Source organism: Caretta caretta, chromosome 2 (genome assembly GCF_965140235.1).
Source record: "Caretta caretta isolate rCarCar2 chromosome 2, rCarCar1.hap1, whole genome shotgun sequence".
Lineage (NCBI taxonomy): Eukaryota > Metazoa > Chordata > Testudines > Cheloniidae > Caretta > Caretta caretta.
The window spans coordinates 109,642,111-109,663,872 of record NC_134207.1 but is presented as its reverse complement, the minus strand read 5'-3'; the positions used below and the strand labels follow the sequence as shown (position 1 = coordinate 109,663,872).

At 42.9% G+C, this 21,762-nt stretch overlaps 1 long non-coding RNA gene across 1 annotated transcript in view; it reads left to right on the top strand.

The window, feature by feature from the left end:
- Nucleotides 1-3,923: 3,923 nt before the first annotated feature.
- LOC142071064 (uncharacterized) overlaps nt 3,924-21,762 on the top strand; it is a 42,279-nt gene continuing 24,440 nt past the window's right edge. The window contains exons 1-2 of the long non-coding RNA XR_012667016.1: nt 3,924-4,292; nt 7,557-7,646. This is a non-coding gene — a long non-coding RNA (uncharacterized LOC142071064). The remainder of the gene's footprint in view (nt 4,293-7,556; nt 7,647-21,762) is intronic.

Genomic DNA, 21,762 nt, shown 5'->3' with positions numbered 1-21,762 from the left:
CTTCCCTAACTGTCACATGTGGGAGGCAGTGTAGCCTAGTGGACAGCGCACTGGACTGGGACTCACCACACATGGGCTCTGTTCCTGGATCTACCACTGACTGGCAAATCACTTCACCTCTGTGTGATCAGATTCCCAATCTGCAAAATGGGTATAATGATAAGACCTTTGAGAACTAGTACAGATAGAGCTAGACATTAATTATTATTGTGACCGACCTGGTTTTCAGAGCACTGCGGTTACCTTGTCAGACTGAAGAGATAGGAACAATCATCTGACCATTATCTCATACACTGCAATAATACATACATATTTCCAAAGAACAGTTCAACATTTCACATTGTTTTAACCACATAGATGAATAAATACAACAACTTAGAGAACAACGAAACATCACTGAAATGTGGGAAATGGGTGAATTTTCCAGCGTTTCTCTCAAGAATGGTTTCTGGAGTGTTGATACACCTGGCTTCGCCAGGGAGGCCTGGTATTGAGAGTATTTTTCATGCTTAAAAGCTGAGTCATAAATTTAGCACACAGAAGCAAACCTAATGAAAGATTTTTTTCTGGCTACCCTTTACATGTTTCTGTTAAAATGCCCAGTTATTGGAACAACAAGTACAGGCACTGAGCATCCACTATCACACTCCAACTAATTAGACAGAGTTTGTGCCAATATGGGCTTTACTCAAACACATTTTTGTACCTGAACCATTTTGAGGAAGATCTGGGAAGCCTGATAACAGCAAAATTAAGGTTTATTCCTCTCATTCTTTCACAGACCTTATATTATGTCTTTCTTTCTCCTTTCTCTTGTCTGGCACACCCTGGGAATTGTAGTTCCTGAACCCAAAGCTACAGGAAACCCCTAGGAACAAATTTACAAACACAAATGGGGGTAGCTATCTGCAGTAGCTAGAAAAACAACACACTCCCCGTTCAGAATAATCATTGTAAAAGGTGAAGCAGTCTAGCCATCACTCAAGTCCAGTAACAAAATCTTCCAATCTTTTAGGCAACCTCCTTTGTCTCACACTTCTACCAATACCAGGAGAGTCGGGAACAAGAGTAGGCAGTGGAGCAATTGCTACTACTATGGATAGTCCATCATCACTGTCGGTGTCATCAGTGTCCTCTGGTCCAAGCTGGAAACCAGACTTATTCCTAATTGTCTTTCATGTGCCAGGTGAATCAAATCATACTCTCAGAAGTGTAGGTACAACATGAGGTCAGTTCTCAAAAATCTATTCATTACAAGGGACAGCTCATGTGATATGTGTCTATGTGGCGGCAAGTGTTCTGGTATCATTGTCTTGTAAGGCATGTGTTGGCTATGTAAGTCTTTAGATCCTGAAGTACTTTATCTTCTCTACAATACAGATGCTGCAGAGGCCAACCCAAATGGCATCCATTTGAATTGCAACAAACCTTCTGGAGTGATGAAAGCAGTGTACTTCTGGGATTCTTTCATTAAGGACATCTAGTGGTAAGCTGTGGATAAATCACTGCTCATAAACATTCTTGCCTCCCACAAGGTGAGCAGCATTTCACTGGCATTGTGTGGAGGATGACAATCCATAACAATGTTGAAGTTTAGATCTCTCAAGTTCACATACATTAGGCTTCCTGGTGAGAACAGGAGAAATCCATTCTGAGGAATCAGTCTGTTCAATAGTACCTGCTCTGAACAGTTTCCAAATCTCCTCAAGCAGTTGTCTCGGTGAAAATTGGTACATTTCACAGTTTATGTTCTACAGGCACCACATTGTTTTTTAGCTGGATATTGTGCTTGAACTTTTTTTGCAACATCTGTAATACCGGTGAAAACTTCTGGAAAATCCTGGTTGTAGTCTACCCTCAGTTTACAGGGTAGGTTCTGTACTATTTGCATTTAATATCATCGTTGATAATTCCATCCTAAAATAGAAACTCCCTTTGGGTTACATAGATTTTTTTTCCCTTGAGCATTACAGCCTTCATACTTGAGGGAAAATAGCCATTGATGGGGATGGGAGATCCACCATACCCTCTGACATATATGTCTGGAGGATCCAAGTCAGGTTGGGAGCTGGCAAATAGTGTAGAGTTGGATGGGAGTTATAGTGCAAGGCAAACCAGAATCTGCCAACATCCTCATCTCATGGGCATTGACTCACACTTGGCAATATGGAGTGGTATGGTGATCTCCTGTCACATTCACAACACCGTCAGGATTCACTTCGCCATCATTGTTATCTTTTAGAATTTCAAATACAACATTGATGACAGATTTATAGACTTTAGCAAAATGCCCTTTTTTGTTGCACTTCTTGCATACCGATTTCTTAGCAGGACACCCTTGAAAGCCTGTCTCACGAACAGGGTCATTATATCTGTAGCACTGGTAGCAATGTGGAGTGTGGGAGAGTAAAGGCACTGTGGATGTAGACTTAGGAGCTTTCTGGGTTGCAATCTTGTATCTGACTGCATTAACCTCTGCAGTCTGGAAGACATCTGATGTCATGGCAAGTGACTTAGCATAATGGATGGTGCTTTTCACTTGTGGGGCAGTTTCTATGATTTTCTCCAAGGTAAGGCCTTTTGCAGAGGTGAAAGTAAGCCAGTACACCCCGGTATGGCATACCGGCAAGAGCCGGTGCGCCGTACCGGGATGGATCGGCTTCCCCAGGCACAATTTAAAGGGCCTGCGGCTCCCAGCAGCGGCTGGAGCCCCCAGCCCTTTAAATTGCTGCCAGAGCCCCGCTGCGGGAACCCTGGGGTGGTAGTGGCGGGGGGGCTGGGGCGGCGATTTAAAGGGCCCTGGGAGGTAGCGGCGGCCGAGCCCTGGGCCCTTTAAATCATCCTCAGAGCCTCGCTGCCACTTTCCCAGGGCTCTGGCAGGCTCCAGGGATGATTTAAAGACCCCGGGGTAGTGGTGGCCGGAGCCCCATCCCCGGAGCCCTGCTGCTGGAGCCCTGGGGAAGTAGCAGCGGGGCTCCAGGGAGGATTTAAAGGGCCCAGGGCTCTGGCCACCGCTACTGCCCAGGGCCCTTAAAACCACTGCTAGAGGCCCCGGTTGCCGCTGTTACCCCAGGGAGGGGGAAGGAGGCACTTACCAATACAGGGTGGGCTGGAGCTGGCTCTGACCTCCCCCAGCCCTGCCCCTTCCGCCTGAGGCCCCGCCCCTTCCGGGGGCCAGTGTCGGCCCCAGCCCAGTCCCGTACCGGTAAGTCCCAAGACTTACTTTCATCCCTGGCCTTTTGTCATGAGGAGCTGTTCATGAATAGGGCTCTGTATGTGTCACAGATTTCGTGGCTTTTGCAGGGGCCAGTGTGGCTGACCCCAGAGCCAGATGCTCAGGTGGCCCCCAGGACAGCAACTGCTGCTCCAGTGGCCCTAGGCAGTGGTCCCCAACCAGCCAGCTGGAGCAGCCACGGTCCCTAGCCCCAGGCAGCTGGTGCTGCGGGCTCCGGCACCCCTCCAGCAGATTTAATCACAGGTATTTTTAGGATAAGTCATGGACAGGTCACAGGCCATGAATTTTTGTTTATTGCCCATGACCTGTCCATGACTTATCCTAAAAATACTCGTGACTAGATCATAGCCTTATTCATGAATCTTGGAACCTTTGGTCTTCATGACAATTTGTTCACAGGTTATACCCAACTCACATAATGGTCGATGGGCTTGTAAGGCATCTGCACACAGGAACAGAACTTGAAGTGTTAGGCAACAATATTTAGTAGAGGATTAAAATGATTGTCCAGGGCTCAGAGAGCAGCATCATATGGAGCTGCCTCTTGAGGTAAGTTTATAACAGGAGGAAGATTCGTTGCCCTTCAGAACCAAGGCAATGAAGCCGTAAGGCTTCTGTTTTGCTGGAGTGCAAGAAGAAGTTTCTATAGCAAGGATATAGTTGCTGAAGTCAGACTTCCATTGTTTCCAAGGGAGCACATGATCTTTTGGGGTAGGCATGAAAAACGGTGGAGGCAGAACTTGCATCATGGTAATAAGTGTGGAAGCAAGCTGGAGACATCCGATGAACTGAGCAAGAAGAATCAGCTGATAAGAAATGCTGCTTACAGAAATGGCTGGTTGGCCCTAGTACGGTTTGTGGTGCAGCTGGGATACTCAGACCTGCAGAGGAATATGCTGGCTGGGAAAAAGGAGCACTGTGAGAAAAGAGGCATTGCTCCTTTAAATTTCTCTTCTCCGCAAGCTTTAGTTGCAGATAGCAGCAGGCACTGGGCCTATGGAGTCTCCCTGGGGGCAGCAGCAGCAGGTCACAGCAGCAGGAATCATGAGGCACATGGGTAAGTTAGGTTTCTGTCTCTCTGTGGTTCTTTTATGCTCATCACCAATTTGTTTTGTATCTGAATCCCTTTGAGGAAGATTTGGGTAGTTTGATAACAGCAAAGGTAAAATTCATTCCCCTCACTCTTTCACAGAGCTCACATTCTTCCTTTCCTTCTCCTCTCTCACCTCCCTCTTCCCCTGGCACATCCTAGGGACTGTAGTCCCTGGACCCAATGCTACAGGAACAAACTGACAAACACAAACTTGGGTAGCGCTGTCTGCACCTAGCTAGATAGCTAGTTAAGTGTTTTCAAACTAAATGTGTCAGAATCATATAATGGTCTCCGGAATAAAAGAGTAAGAAAAGTAATGTAATAAGAAGATAGGCATTGTTATCCTGGATCAGACCCATAGTCCATCAAATCCACTCCAGTTCCTGTCTCCAGCAGTGGCAAGCATGAGGTGCTTCCAAAAACAAAATTAAAGAATCCTCCCCCTCCAGTGGAAAGATTTGGGATAGTCTGCCCCTTACAGTGGTCTTGTCATGATTCCTAAAAGTCAGAGACTGATTTAAACCCTTTTAAAATTTGTTAGCATTAACTACTGCAACTCTGGATATTCTTGTTATCCAGATAAATGTCCAGTCCCTTTTAAAATCCTGCTAAATCCTTGGTCTCCTTAGCATTCTGTAGCAATGGAGTCTCACAGTCAAATTACAAGTCTCTCTAGCTCTGTTACTCAACTCAGTACTGATACAATATGACAAGCAGAGAGTAAGGAGGCATAAACAGGTTAAACGTTGCCTGTAATACAAATGACTTCCTATCAGAAATGAATTCTGAGTGACTTATACTGTACCTAAAGCTTTAATAATGTATTGATATGGTAGGTGTCATTAGGTAGCACTGTTATACACAGGTTTCCAATCTTACAACCTTGTTAGTGCGCAAGCAAGTTTTTAGTCTTTGAAGAAATGCTTCTACTGCATTGTTTGTTTGGTTGTAAGGTTCACAATAAAAGAAAATGTTGCAAGCAGCAAGGTTTAGTCTGCTTGAACAAGTTATTGGTGCAGAGTTGTTTCCTCAGTGTGCGAACAGAAAGCATCTGGGAGAATTTCCACAACTTGTGATGAAGTTGCATACTAGTCATTGTGGTGGAGGAAGAGAATTTGAGAGAACTGAATACAGGAGACATATCTGAATGTATGATCCTCTTCCTGCTGCTGCTGTCCCTTTAGTAATTCTGGGCTAAGAGATGCTCAAGAGTGCACTAGGCCTAAGGAAATTCTATTCTTGCAGTTTTTAGAATTAAATGCTCATATTTAGGAATCTGAATATTACCCAGAGGGTATGCTCCCCACAAAATGAATTATCTCAGTCCAAATAATGGGCTAAATATGCCCATTATTTTAAAACGATCTCCACATGTCTATCTTACTTAAAACCCAACCATCCCCATGGTAACCTAGGCAAGCCTAGCTTCTTCTGCCACACCAGTGGGCACCTATCTCAGTCTGTACTCTGAACAACCTCCTGACCAACTCCCTGGTTTCTTGAGCAGGAATCCTGATTCAGAATGATTTTTTTTTAATTCCAGAGTTCTTGCACTGCTCTACTTACAACACTGCTGTTTAGCCTGAATGATAAAACCATTGTCTAATTTATTGTTTTCTTCTGATTATACACAAATATGATTTTAATTCTTTTTGACTTTCTCCATGTTTTATTTATACTGTTTCTCCCACTTCCTTCTTTTTTTTTTTACCAATTTTGTGCTGTTCCAACTTTCTCTGTGACCTTATCAAGAGCCCCAATCAGCAAAAATATACGTGCACACCTAAACTATGGTGTCTTACCTTCAGTTTTGCAAACTCAGATCAGACATCAGTATAATCATTTTCTAAATCTCTACCATGTCAGGAATTATTTGCCCAAAATATTACTTCCGTTACTCTCTTCAATTTACACAGAAACATTCCCAGAAAGATTAGGATTTAGTTTATTTTATTAAAGGTAAAAAGAATCATTGACTGCATAAAGCAGTCCATTTTTAAGTCAAGTCAACCTCTGCTGTTCAAAACAAGCCCAGGGATATGTGTGGAGGCCTTACAGTTCCTGAGCTATCATCAGTAATGTTGATCTATGGTTAGGCTATTTTTTTTTATATATATATATATTTATATATATATAACGTTGCTGCAGGCGGCATGCTGATGGGAGTTAGACTGCTTCTCAAGCTGTCCAGGTTTCAAGTCTTCTTTTTATAAATGAGACTCGTTTGTAGTTAGGGAGAGTTGGTAGTGGCAGCGCAAAACAATCCTGTCTCCTTTATAAAAGGAGTTTTCTGAAGAGAGCGGATAATGTTTGCAGAGGATGTTTCTATGTAGACAGCCCATCAGAGTCTCTGCAGCAAGCTTTAAACTAACACATCAAAGTGGACTCGCTGCTTTTAACAGTGTCTGGGACACTGGTGATTACAAACCTGCAATAAGATAAAGATTTTTCATATGGGGTATGTTTCATCACATCTACTGTGTAGAGCTTTACGTTTTGAGCCAAATTTCAAAACAAGGTGGTCCTAAACCTATGTGCACAAACGTTAGTGCAATTGTGTTTCTTATGTAGGTTGTGCATTTTACTGATTTGTATGCACAGTTTTTGCATCTGTGTATACAATATGTCTTTAGATTGTGTGTGCAACTGTAAGCACTATTTCAGTAAATGAGCATGTTAATTTAAGAGCACAGTTGTGTGTAAACTTTTTTATTACAAGTGTACCTCCACTCACTGAAAAATTTGCCCTCTAAATCTATGTGGTGATAATTATAGTGATCTATATCCTATCACCACTCTTCTTTTAACTCGATAACACTATCTTCAAACACTTCTCGTTCAGGCTGAAATTTTAGATATTTAATCTCAGGGCTTGTCTATGCTGACAGCACTGTAGAGATGCAATTGCACTGTTGCAACTGCTCTGCTGTAGTGCTTAGTCAAGATGCTACCTATGCTGACTGGAGAGCTTCTCCCATTGGCACAGGTACTCCACCTCAGGTTGAGAGGTAGGTGGTAGCTATGTTGACGGGAGAAGCCCTTCCATTGACATAGAGCTGCCTACACTGGGAGTTAGGTTGGTATAACTGTGTTGTTCAGGGGTGTGGATTTTCCACACACCTGAGTGATGTAGTTATACTGACATAAGTTTGTAGATCAGGGCTCGCTTTCAACTAACTATTGTTTCTACTGTTGTTTCAATGTGTTGTTTTCTACTGTTAAAATAAGCACTTGGGTTTGAAGAAGGTTGTCTATTCACCACTGGTCATGGACTCCTGAAGGGAAGAAACAGGTGCCAAACCCAGCTGGACCTCCTAGGTAAGCATGGTTGATACAGACGGTACTGCAGCCCAGGGTACAGTCTAAATGTGGGAGAACAACAGAATTCCACCACAGAGAGCTGAAGACACAAGGTCTGACACCTAAGGCAGTACACTCAGAGAGACCAGAGAGGTACAGAGTGGCAGCTAACCCTGTGATTGTGATGGCAGGCTTATATTTTTATATATAACATTTTATAGTGCCTAAGAGAGAGGAAGGTTGGTCTTGTGGTTAAAACATCGTACTGGGAATTAGTAGATGTGATGTCAGTTCCTACGTCTGCCACAGGTTTCTTGTGTGACCTTGGGCCTCAATTTCCTAAATTCTAAGATAAGAATAATCCTTGGGAGGTGAGGAAGTGAGTTGCGAGGATAAATTCATTAATTTTTGTGAGGTGTCCAGACAGTGCCATGATGTGAACATGAGAAAAGCCTATCAATAAATAATAATCCAAACCTTCTTAAAAACTGGAAAATTGAACCTGGCATGTCAAAATTTTCCAGGAGATGGCCCCTTTAAATGTTTATGTTGCTTTCTCAGAGCTCCTCAAACTTCCCTACTTTTATTTGAATATCTATGGACCTCAATCCCATCTCCCCAGACTTTGGGACATGCACCATGCCACCACTAGCCTTCTTGCCCGTTCAAAGAAATGCGCAAATATCTCATTTGCCAATGCCCAGTGTGGCCAACTCTTGCCATTTTATCAGCAGTCTCATGTTATTTGATTTTTTTCTTAAAGCCTGAACTTCTAGAGTGGGGTTATTATACAGAATTCTTGGCTTTCATTTAAAAAACGCTTCTAGTCTTCATGGTTGCAGAGAAAAACTTAAAAACCAAGAACCTTAAAGACTCCAAAATCGGAAGGCAAATAGAAAGAATCTAATTTTTATTTTTTAAAATCTCATAATTTTTAAGCCAGTTAATGGGGAGCTCGTGAGTTTTGAACATTTGGGGTTGGTAATACTGAACTCCACTGGCTTTCTCTTAGTTCAGACAGGAGCCAGTTCAAAACTGACTTCTTTGTTTTAAAAATTCTCCATGAACTTGCTCCCACCCACCTGATAAACCCTGTCCCTCCCTGCTCAGCAAGCACTAGTTTCCTTTCTGTCCCTTCCCACATTCCTAGGTCTGGTGGTGCAAAAGCTTTCTTCTCCTCACTTTCCTGAATCTCTCTGCCTCATCTGCTCTCCATCTCCTCCTGTGTGTGCACGTAACTTCTCTGAAAATATCTCTTATCTCCCTAGTGCTTGCACCTCTTAATTTTTCTCCCCCTCTATTAGTGTTTATTATTTGCTTTTGTAACCCTATTCTTCAACTCTGGAAAGCATTTTGGGATACTTTGTGTGAAGGAAGTTATTTTAAAAGTTCTATTATCTAATTGTTATGCTGGAATATAGCAAAAAGACAAAATAGTAAGAATAGAGAGCACTAAGAAGGAAAAAAAACAGCTATAAAACAGAACATTTTAATGCTTCCAGAAAATGCTGTTATAATATCTTCTTCCATTGACAAAATGTCATCAGCACAAACCTGCAGTATGGGGAAGTAAAAGGCTGGCAGCTTTACTTTGTTAAAAATACTGAACTTTAAACTCCCAACTGAACACTGCTTTGTTTAACTATTTATGAGGCGCTGGAAAAATACTCTAGCAAGTTCAAAATTTAGGAAATTTAAAAACTCTAGCAAGTTTACAGTTGTGTGCGGGATACTTCAAACCCCTACCCGTGGAAGCTCAGTGCAGATCCAGGCCCAGAAAGTAGATTGTTGAGGATTGTAGGCAGTGCAGAGAGCATGGAACCTGTAGGGTTTGCTAGTAAACCAATATCTGAACTAGCCAGCAAAAGACTAATTTCTTCTGCACAAATGTTACATTAGCAACCAACCGGTGGCTGGAAGAGGGCTAAGATATTGGAGAGTCAGCAGACAACAAAAGGCCCAACGTAAAAGCGAACAGGTTCTAGTACTTCCAGCTTTAAGACTGGCAACCCAGAGCATGATGGAAAACCTTACACTAGTTTCAAAAGCTTTCATGAAAAGGGTTACTGAGGCTGTTACCCTGTATTCAGGAAAACTGAGAATAAATGTATACAGTATAGTTATACAAAAGTGATTTTGTTATGATGATATTGTGGAATTCAGTGTTTATGGTCTTTCACTGACTTGTGCAATAAATGTGATCAGTTTACCTCTTAATTTAACAATTCCATGGATGATGCATGAGCTAGAGTAAAATCCACCTCATTCTCCCCCAGTTGACTCTGCACTACTCACAAAAATAAAATAGCTTATTTTTTCCAATAAAGCAAACAGATATGATACACAGACCAACTGGATGAGCAAGAAGGTGCACTTTTTATATAGTTACCATTCTGACTACGACCTCTAAAGGAGATTCACTTTCCAGGAGGAGAAGTCTGCCCCAAAACAGCTTGATAAACCAACTTCTGAGTCCTGAATAGATGGTGTAGGATTATTTTTAATAATTTGTTGTTGAGGATTTTAATTTGAAGGTTTGTATCCTGTTTTCTTCTTCAAGACATTCTTCTTGCACTAGTATAAATGTATTTTGTGGCCAGTCTCAGGTATCTGATGTTTTCTGTTCAATTTGTATTCACCTCTAAGTTACACATTTCTCAACTGAGAGAGTATGTTAGAAAAAAATAGTATCTCTGTGCCCAGTGTAAAAAGCCTGCTGTACAGCTGTTGCATAAAGATATTTATAGCCACACTGCATACATTGACCATGGTCATAATTACATCATGTGCTGTTGTGAATACTGGTTGTTTAGTATTCATTATTGCAGTTAGTGATCCTGAGTTTTACTGGCCTTGTAGTTATTTCAAATACAAATTTACCACTCCCCCCACTAAACAGACATGGACATTGCTGTATAGATGCTTGTACTTTTATTTTCATTTCCTCATATATTCAATCAACAATTGGAATCAAAATAAATCAATCCTTAGGCCACACTACTATGGAGCTCACATGATGTGGGGGAGGGATAGCTCAGTGGTTTGAGCATTGATGCCTGCTAAACCCAGGATTGTGAGTTAAATCCTTGAGGGGGCTATTTAGGGATCTGGGGCAAAAATTGGGGATTGGTCCTGCTTTGAACAGGGGGTCGGACTAGATGACCTCCTGAGGTCCCTTCCAACCCTGATATTCTATGATGCCATTTCAAAGTCCCTTCCTGTCCCATCACCATCACATCCAGCCATCATACTCAGAAAGGGCCAAAAAAGTGTCAACGTCTCTCCTCTTAAAAGCCACAGTCAGCTCTATAATCTCACAGAAGAAGAGGGAGAGTATTAGCCTCTATTTTGTAGGACTAGTTCCCAGGGACATTTTGCAGGGAACTTACATGTGGTTGGGAATAGGATACAGGACACTCAATAGCACCACTAAGGGGATGAACACAACATATGGGCTGTAGTGTGTGCCACCCTCTTGCTCCCCCTACATCAGGGTTTTTCTCAATTTATCTGCATAGGTACAAATCTGCTGGCCAAACCCTTAATCTTTTTCCAACCCATCCCCTTCTCACCCCCACCCGCAACTGTCTGTGGTCTTCTTCCTCTGCCCCTGCACTGCGGAAACTTGCCAGTTTGGGTGCCTTCTACTGCCCTGCCATGACTAGGGGGATGTCTCCACTCCTGTTTAGCACTGAGAACTTCTTAAGCAGAGGTGAGCCTGGACCAAAAGCCCGGATCTTAACACCCTGCACTTAGATGAAATTCCTATGTGGATCAAAACTTCACAGGTCAGGCCCATCTTTACTCTTAAGTATATTAAATATTAAAGTTAGTAACTTTTTAAACATAAAAAATTACAAACTTGGTACGTGACTGTTAATCACAAAGAACTAACAAGGGGCTGTGTTCAGGTCATCTTCACAAACCTATGCACAAGCGCTCCTACTATGCCATGGAGCTGGAATAACTCCTGCTGGATCTGGACTGTCGGGAGCAAGTCTTCCTGTTGGAGGGAGAGGCCAACTCTTACTACACATGATAAAGGAGCAGCTAATCCATAGCAAGAAGGCATAGATGGCAGTTTGCCCTGTCCAAAGCACAAGAGATGTAACAGACACCAGTGGTGTAAAGAGAGCTAAGTGGGAACTGGAAAAAGATCTGTTGCACATACAGTAAGGTATGGCGCCTGGACACAGCGGGCACTTTGGTCCTGATTCAAGAGAGCACTTAAGAACGTACTTAGGTCCCTCCTTGTTCAGGGCAGCACATAAGCATAGACTCCAATGGCACTTAAGCTGTCCTGAATAGAGATGCTATTCTTAAATCGGTGCCTGAAAGCGTGCGCAAGGCAACGATTTGCCAGGTACACTTGCCCGGCGTTCTCAGGGTACAATGTTCCCGTTTGGCTCTGGGAATTTAGCAGCAGCTAACAGATGTGTATGTTCTAAACCATATCGACAGAACCAAGCACAAAGTGGGAGTTGCCAGGCACTATCCTCTGTGTATTTAGTTCCCTAACGTCTGCCTGCAATGGGGATTGCGGTGTGGCCATCCCACAGGCAGAATGGATTGGTTATCTACTGCAATGGTGCCCATGCTCGCACAGGGGCTATGGGAACACAGAAAGCTCTGTGCAGTTCCTCTTATTCCAAGTCACTGGTTGGTGTGACTTTTCTGACCAAGGATCCTTGCTACCCAAGAAATAGGGTGTCTGGTGCCTGCATTCTCTGTCTCATCTCATTTTCCTGCCTATAAAGGTAAGAGCACTTCCTTCTATCTAGGGGGTGCAGAGGTGGCTGTGCATTCCTGTGGTGAAAGTGGATTACGGTTATTTCACTGGTTTCAGAGTAACAGCCATGTTAGTCTGTATCTGCAAAAAGAAAAGGAGGACTTGTGGCACTTTAGAGACTAACCAATTTATCTGAGCATAAGCTTTCGTGAGCTACAGCTCACTTCATCTGTAGCTCACGAAAGCTTATGCTCAAATAAATTTGATGGTCTCTAAGGTGCCACAAGTCCTCCTTTTCTTTTTGTGGTTATTTCACTGCCTTCCTGGAACAATGTGCATTTGAACAGCCTCAGGGAATGCAAAAGCTCGGCATCTGTGCATCTCTAAACTGACCTGGGCCCAAAGGTCAAAGAAAACAGCCTGTAAATAATTAGCAAAATCCTCTAAACACTGAGAGCATATGTAAAATAAGAAGCATTTATTTCTTTCCCTCTTCCAAAGAAAAAAGATAAATGATAATAAAGAGCCAACAATCATAAAAATTAATCCTTTGGCAAAAGATATTTTTAAAAATTAAAACAAAAATGCTACATTGTTTGCTGACCTGTCTCCAGAAGTATTACTGGAACAATCTCTTGCTACTTTCTTCATTGTTAGGTTTACATACTCTGTAATTGTAAACAAACAAGCCCGTTGTATGCTTTTAGATACTCTACATATAAAAAAAAATCAACAACAAATCATTAACTGAATGCAGAGTTAATAGCTTAAGAATATAAAGCATAAAATATTGCAACAGCAATAATAGAAAGGAAAAGATTTAAAGAGCATGGAACTATTACAACTAGTTTTGAGAGAGCTCAATGTGAAATCAACCAGAAAATGATCATTCCATGACTATAAATACCGAGCACTAAAACCAAAGCAAAGTCTCTCACATTGTGAAAATCCATAAATAAAAAAAACTTTCCCCAAAAGCATTTTAGGGGAAAGTATTTAATGTGGCTATAAAATAAAGAATTTGTTTTCTTTATATTAAGTGTAGCTTTGATTGACTCTGTAGAATTAAGTACTAATGTTATTGTAAGTAAAACACAAAGAACTGGAATTTGTGTTTGGCAAAAAATCAAGAAATAAGTGAGTCACAAAGTCTAAAGATGTGATATGCCTTTATATGGCTTAGTTAGGGTTACTTTTGATACACTGTAAAATGAAAGTATTCCTTACGCAAAGAAACAAAAATCTTTCCTCTTTAAATACACACAAAGAGAGAGGCCCACACTGCAGTGATCTGTATACATAAATTCTCTTTCCAAGTACAAACAGATTAACATATGTAACACATTTTAGGTTGGGGGTCAACATCTTGGATAGGCACGTCCGACTGATAAGTAAGTTCTCAAGTAGCTTGTAGTTTACTGTAAGTATATATCACCTCGTTTTATTTTATGTAACTTTTTAGAATGAATCAGTTCAATAATGATGGCTGTCTTTAAGCAGTGGTGCCAACTTCCCCAGTTCCCAAGGGGTGGTCAACCCCTGCTCCACCCCTGCTCCCCCTCTTCCCATCCCCACCCTGCCTCTTCCCACCCCTAACCCGTTTCACTCCCACCCCCGCCTCTTCCTGCCCCAGCTCCATCCCCTCCCTCCCCAACACCTCCTGCACACCGCTGAACAGCTGATTGTGGCGGATGAAAGGTGCTAGGAGGGGGAGGGGCTGATTGGCGGGACCCGCTGGTGGGCAGGAGGGCTGTGGGGTGAGGGGGAGCTGATCTGCAGGGCTGCTGATGAGTGCTGAGAACACACTATTTTTCTTCATGGGTGCTCCAGCTCTGAAGCACCCATGGAGTTGGAGCCTGTGTCTTTCAGACCTGTTGAGAAACTGACAGAACACAACCAGAGAGAGGCAGAACCCCATGCCAACGTTCACAATCGTATTATAAAAAGAACAGGACTACTTGTGGCACCTTAGAGACTAAGAAATTTATTAGAGCATAAGCTTTCATGGGCTACAGCCCACTTCATCGGATGCATAGAATGGAACATATAGTAAGAAGATATATATATAGAGAGATATATACATACATACACACACACAGAGAGAGAGAGAGAGAGAGAGAGAGAGAAGGTGGAAGCTGCCATACAAACTGTAAGAGGCTAATTAATTAAGATGAGCTATTATCAGCAGGAGAAAAAAACCTTTTGTAGTGATAATCAAGATGACCCATTTAGACAGTTGACAAGAAGGTGTGAGGACATTTAACATGGGGAAATAGATTCAATATGTGTAATGACCCAGCCACTCCCAGTCTCTATTCAAACCCCAGTTAATGGTATCTAGTTTGCATATTAATTCAAGCTCAGCAGTTTCTCGTTGGAGTCTGTTTTTGAAGCTTGTCTGTTGCAAAATTGCCACCCTTAAGTCTTTTACTGAGTGGCCAGAGATGTTGAAGTGTTCTCCTACTGGTTTTTGAATGTTATGATTCCTGATGTCAGATTTGTGTCCATTTATTCTTTTGCGTAGAGACTGTCCAGTTTGGCCAATGTACATGGCAGAGGGGCACTGCTGGCACATGATGGCATATATCACATTGGTAGATGTGCAGGTGAACGAGCCCCTGATGGCGTGGCTAGTGTGATTAGGTCCTATGATGGTGTCACTTGAATAAATATGTGGACAGAGTTGGCATCGGGCTTTGTTGCAAGGATAGGTTCCTGGGTTAGTGTTTTTGTTGTGTGGTGTTTGGTTGCTGGAGAGTATTTGCCTCAGGTTGGGGGGCTGTCTGTGAGCGAGGACTGGTTTGTCTCCCAAGATCTGTGAGAGTGAGGGATCATTTTTCAGGATAGGTTGTAGATCGTTGATGATGCGCTGGAGAGGTTTTAGTATTATATATGATGTTTTACTTAAAGTCCGAGCTCCTGAAAACTAGACAAGAATACAAGAATCACAGCTTTCATTTAACAACAATAGTTGCAAAGAAAATCTGGAAAATGTGACCTAAGTGCCCCCTGAAAGTTTCAAAAACCAGTAAGGAAAGAAAAAGGACCACAAATTTACTATTTTTGAAGTCTCATATTTAAGCCCATCTCATACTTTTTGGGGGCCTGACTCATGATTTTTTTATCTTTAGGGTTGGCAGTACTGAGACCCGTACCAAAAGAGGAAGTAATAGCAACACAATGCTACTATCCAAGGTTCAGATCTTGTGTGGTGGTGACAGGGCCGGCTCCAGGCACCAGCGAAGGAAGCAGGTGCCTGGGGCGGCCAATAGAAAGGGGCAGCACTCTGTCAGTTATTGGGGCAGCACGTCCGGGTCTTCGGCAGCAATTAGGAGGTCCTTAATTCCCTGTCTTCCACTTCGGCAGCAGCTCAATCGAGGGGGGGGGGGCAGGGCGAGTTCTTTCTTCTTTTTTTTTCGCTGCTTGGGGCAGCAAAAAAGCGGAGCTGGCTCTGGGTGGTGAGCACACTCTCTTCCCTTTGAAGCTAACAGCAGTGGGGGGTGCTCAGCATCTTGTAAATTTGGGCACCAACAATTTACACTGGTAACACTGTACTGACCTTAGCAAAACAGCAGCCCACAAATTCCAGTTTGCTGAGCCTTTGGAATAGATCCAGTTTAATCTCAGTCTGCTAGCTCTCTCCCAAGCCATGATTCTCATTCAGACACAGGGTCATTTGTTCCATAGCAGTGGCAGGATTGGATATAATGGATACATAGAGTTGGATACATAGAGCATATCTGAGACACTGCAGTCCATGTCTCCTTCCCAAGTCTCCCAGCAGTAATCAACCGGATAGATGACAAGATGGACTCCTGAGGCACCGTGCATAAGAGATCCCTATGGGGCAGAAGAGCAACTCCCCAGAACTATTTGCTGCGACATCCCATGTAAAAGAGGATCAAGTATATTTACAGGTTTCCAATACATGATCAGGTAATACCAGGACTAGAGCACTAACCAACAGGCTCTAGGCTATTTGGATGATGAAATACTTAACCAGTCTAAGTATGCACATGTATCACAGATGTAAGCAGTGTCAGGATGAGCTCCACCCTGACATCTGGTGGTGAGGTGTGGCAAGTTGTGGAAAAGAACTTCAGGGGCCAATCTCATTTGCATAGGCACACCCACCCCGCCTAGAATGAGGCCATAGCTGCCCAAATGGTCACTTTGGCTGCTGTGGGATCCCCAGTGTCTCTGTTATTGGGGCAGAAAGAATAAATTGTTATTATCCTGATTATGGGAACTGTGCTTGGAACTGTACTTGGCCTTTTGTTATGATGGAGGGACTCACCATCAACTAAGTAGCACTCGCTAGGCAAGGGTTCCAAAACTTTATGAATTGAGAGAGGCTGGGGACAAGTATTAATACTTGGTGGCATGAGCCCCTTGGTGAGGGCTTTACATGCTAATTGCACTTCCTCCTCTCGTCACTGTGGAATATCAGAGCTAATTTTGATTTCATTAGAAGTCTAGTTACAGACTGCTGAGCTCACTTTGAGCTAATAGTGCACCAGCACTGAGTCTCCCCTACTACAGGCTGAATTCACCAAAGAGCTGAACTGACTAAGAGCTGAAATCACTGAGCGTTGTGTTAAGTAGTGAGGGAGTCTGAAGATATATTGTGGAGCAGTTTATGGGACGGCTGGAGTGCCTTGGGGACAGGCTGGTGGAGCAGTTCATAGGACGGCAGGAGCTGCTGATGGGACGCGGAGCAGTTTGTGGGATGGTGGGAGCTGCTTGTGGGCCACAGAGCGGAGCTGAGCAAAGTAGTTTGTGGGGCGGCTGGTGGAGTGGAGCAAAGGCCTATGGAGCTGTGGGGCGGTCAGCTTCAGATCATGTAAGGTGCTTCTTACCCCCACCCCCATCTCCATCCAGGTTGGGAGGTAAAGCTCTGCAGATAAACTTTTGAACTCTGGGGCTGCCCTGACCAGGGACAGAGACTTTTGGGTCATTGGACTTTTGGGACTTTGGGTGATTTGGGGTTGCTGGACTCAAGAACCAAAGGGAAAGGGCATGCCCCAATTTGCTTGGGGTGGGTTTTTTTGCTCATGGGTTATGTTATGAATCCTGTTGGTGGTGTTTCCCCAACATAATGCCACATTGTTTCTCTCTGTTATTAAAAGGCTTTTTGCTACACTCAGACTCTGTGCTTGCGAGAGGGGAAGTATTGCCTCTTGGAGGCGCCCAGCAGGGGTGGTATATATTTCTCCCAGGTCACTGGGTGGGGGCTCGAGCCAGTTTGCATTGTGTTATTGGAATGGATCCCCTAGATATTGAACCCGGCCCTTGTTGCTGCCGACTCTGACGGGCAGAAGGGTTACACAGATGTACCCACAAGTAATCAAGCAGCTAATTATCTTGATCTCAGAACCAATGCAGCTTCAGCATTTGATAAACCCAATTTGCCACCTGAAAATGATTGGGGATAAAATAAGGACTGAATTGTCTTTTCAGCATTCATGATCAACTGCATTTGCACGAAGAAAGGAAGTGAGGGAAGTAGAGAGAGGACAGCCACGAACCATTAAGAAACTGAGATGAAAGAGGAGCTACAACAGAAAATAGGCATCCTTAGTTTGTGCTGAGGACTCGTACTCAGTCTAATGGAACCATCTTTGAACTCAGTTCAAATAATCGACAAGTTGTGATGGATCAGGAGTGGCATACATAAACGAACATATAACTGTACTGTACCTCCTCAATGTGGTGTCCTGGTGTTCACATTCATTTCTCCTCGCTAGGCATCCAGCAACTACATTTTTGCTTCACAGGGACCACTGTCTGCAGCTGTTGGCACTAATCAGAATTTGAAATGTCAGTGGCAAGGAGGTACCGGTAGACAGCTTGTGGTTAAGACAGTTTTGGTTTGGTGGTGCTGTGTGTGGCGCTTTAGGAATCTAGGTGGATCGTTGTGATGTTGTGAATTCAAAAATGATGCCTCAGAAGTCTGTGCGGAGGATTACAGATAATTAAACTATTTTTCTTTTAGGCTTAAGGGATGTGTAACTGACTGTGTTCTCAGTGCAGATAACTGTAAATAATGTAGTGTATTCAATGAACGATTCCTTCCTCGTACAGCTCTGATGCTAAAATAAAATCCTACCAAGCCAGGACATCTCAGTTTTATTATTTTAAATAGAACAAGTGGAGGAAGGAAAGTGAATCACTCAGGATTATGAATCTTTCTGCTCCTGGTTACCTGATTAAATCCACCCTTGATTAGTAGCGACCAAACTCACTTTGCCATCTGATTGCTGTTCTGTGGCCTGTATGGAATAAATTGGTTCACTTTCTTCTGGACAGGTTGTAGAGAATAAGGAAGATAACATCTGTACCTCAGTTTACCTGCTTGAGATTATTCTGTCTGACTACATGGAGCTGAATCAAAAAGGGCTGTTAGAAAGAGCAAGCAGGAAACAAAACAATGGTCAGAGATAAAATATCTCTGGGTAAAAAACTTCAAGGGAGCTAAGGGAACAACGGGTAGGCCATTAATTGGAAAGGTGCTCTCTTTCCAGGCACCTGCCAAAGGTTTCACGACTATTTTGCCAAGGCCAGAGACTAGAGATCTAAAGGACCATAAACAGTTAAAAGCACCCCTCAGAAAAAAGAAAGGGGAAAGAGGATGGAGTTGCAAGCAGCTGCCTGAGAGGAGATGCTGACAAAGAGAGACAGAGGGGCAGAGTAGGCAAGAGGGCAGTTGGGTACACACCCTGTGGGATGAGTCTGAGGCAAGACTAAGGCATGCAGACTTTTGCTAGTTCTGTTTAGTAGCACTGTTTGTTTTAACCCTTTTCTCTGCTTGCTATGTACTTGTGGGTGAATAGACAAGGTGTGTGTTTGGAAGGAGCTATTTTGAGTTACTTTAGTCAGCTACTGGTCACAAGCTCCTGGAGGAAAGTTTCTTGCAGGTACCAAATACAGCTGAATCTGTCCTGCTAACATGATTGGAGATGGCGGGCTGCCACCCCAGGACCCAGTCTAAGAGTGGTAGACCCACACATGCCCTAGATCAGTCTCATGAGCCCTCCAGACCAACAAGAGCTATTTAACACAGGCAACAATAGGATTTATGTTTACAGGGACTGGAATAATTTAGTTGTGCAGCTAAACATCATCAGTTTCGCTGTAGTACTATTAACTAAAATTAATGGAATAATATATGGTTTCATATAGCGCTATTCATGCCAAGTTATTCAAGATGTCCATTGGCAAGAGAAGGTGATAAGATAATAACAATGAATAAATAATTAAACAGATTAGATTAGATTGATCCCATCAAAGCTTGAAAAATTCAGTGATCCACTCACCTGTGGCAAGTAGGAAGCTTTTCCGGGTGATGGACTTCAACTTCTGCAGAATTTCATCTTTTATTGAAAAAAAGACACCCTGCCCCCCAAACACCCTGGTTGGAAAGAGAACTTTCCACATGTGAACTGATAAAGTGCTGGCTTCATTAATGTATAAGTGTGTCTGCTGCTACTCACAAAACAGCTGCTCTGGGCAAAATCTTGAGAACTCCAAGGATTCTGGGGCAGTTGAAGCAGGGTGAGCTCGAACCTGGGATATTTTTGGAGGGGAAAGGAAGAAAAAGGGAGAAAAACTTATGGGGTAAAGCAAGGAGCAGCTTCCCCCTCAGAGCGCTGGTGTGAGCAGGCCAAACAGGCGGCAGTGGAAATGGCTGGTGGAGTCTGGAGGGAGGCTGCTCAGAACTGGGCGAGAGAGATAAGCCAGTAGCAAGCAAGGCAGCAACTAGCAGCAGAAAAAAAGGATGTAGTAAGGGGGGAGCCAGTGGATAGGAGCCCTGGTAACAGAGACAACACATAACTGTGGATAGTGGGGTGTGGGCACAATTTAAAGTTTCTGGTTGTATGCAGCAGGGTTCAGGGCAGGGCATATAAACCCTGGCAGAAATCAGGGGGGCACCTGACCTCAGGTATCCCTCCCACGCATTGGCCACTGCCTGGCAGTGGCCAGAATGGCACCAGGAACAAAGCTGAGAGGAAGAAAGTTCAGGAGGGAGGGAGAGCAAAGACCGATAGTAGGAACAACAGGGGTAGCCACAAAAGGGACAGTCTCTAGAAAGAGGAAAGACAGTGGTAGAGGCGGAAAAGAGGGAAAGTTAAAGGAAGAACAGTACAGTTAAACAAGACGAAAAATAACCAAAGAGTCTCTAAGTAATCTAAGAAACTATTAGAAAAATGTTAGAAAATTGTGAGATGAGTAAAGAAAAATGAAACGTGAAGAAAATAAGCTGCAATTAAAGAAACTGTAATTAAAAAGAGAAGCAGACTTAAGTAATGAGGAAGTGAGCTGTAGTAGAAGAAAGAAAATAGCAAGGATTGTAAAACAAAACATCCGGACAGCATCTTAAGGTACACAAGATGAAGTGACAAGAATAGAGAAACTGCCAGAGACCAAAGGGACTGTAAGCCAGAAAGGAGCAGGGGGCGATAATTGTTCAGTCTGGAAGCCAACACATTGCATCAAGGAATATGTGAACTCAGAACAATCAACAAAGATTGCACAAGAGGAATCCTCAAGAGACAACTAAACACCCTAAGACCTTTTCCTCCAAACTCTGGGCTTACAGAGGCTGAAAAGTGAGAAACTGAAAAGTGAATGTACAGCAAAGGAGTTTATGTTCTAGTGCGTTCTATTTTCTAATTCAAAATTCTGTATTTCAGTAAATATAGTTACCTATAAAGTGAGTTTAATTAATATAACAGTTGTTAATATATAGTAGATACCCATAAAGCTACAGTAATTTACTGTGTATGCCTAAATGGCCATTCCTGCTTAAAACAACTAACTGATTTACTTGTGATTATTCCCCACTTAATTGATTTCTACTTCACCCCAACTGATTTGAGATAAAACACAATTTTGCCTCTCCTTATTGTTCTGATTCAGAACGCCCCCTCCATCGGGCTCATTACATTAGCCTCCTAGCAAAACGTCCTGTTATACTGTCCTATAGATATAAGTTTTCACCAGTTTCAGTAAGCCAAATTCAGATGTTAGTCTAATTCTAGAGGGAGTCTAAACTGATATAATTTAAGACTTGTCTACACAAGAAAATTGCACCAGTTTCATCTAAAGAAGTCTTCTGGAAATAAGTTTAAAGTGAAGAAGTGAGTCAGTCAAACTGAAATAAGACTGTCCATTCAGGAGTTTGCACCAGTTTAAAAGTCAGTTCAAGTTAAAAACTGATGCAATTTTCTTATGTAGACAAGGCCTTACATTTTCTTACAGCCCCGCACACTGAGTATCTTACATCAACTAATACTCCCTCTACATACACAGACTAATTTACTGAGGGTAAGATTTTTAAAAATATTTAGGTGCCTAGGTGCTTATTGGGGTTTCCAAAAGCACCTCGGCACCTAACTCCTATCG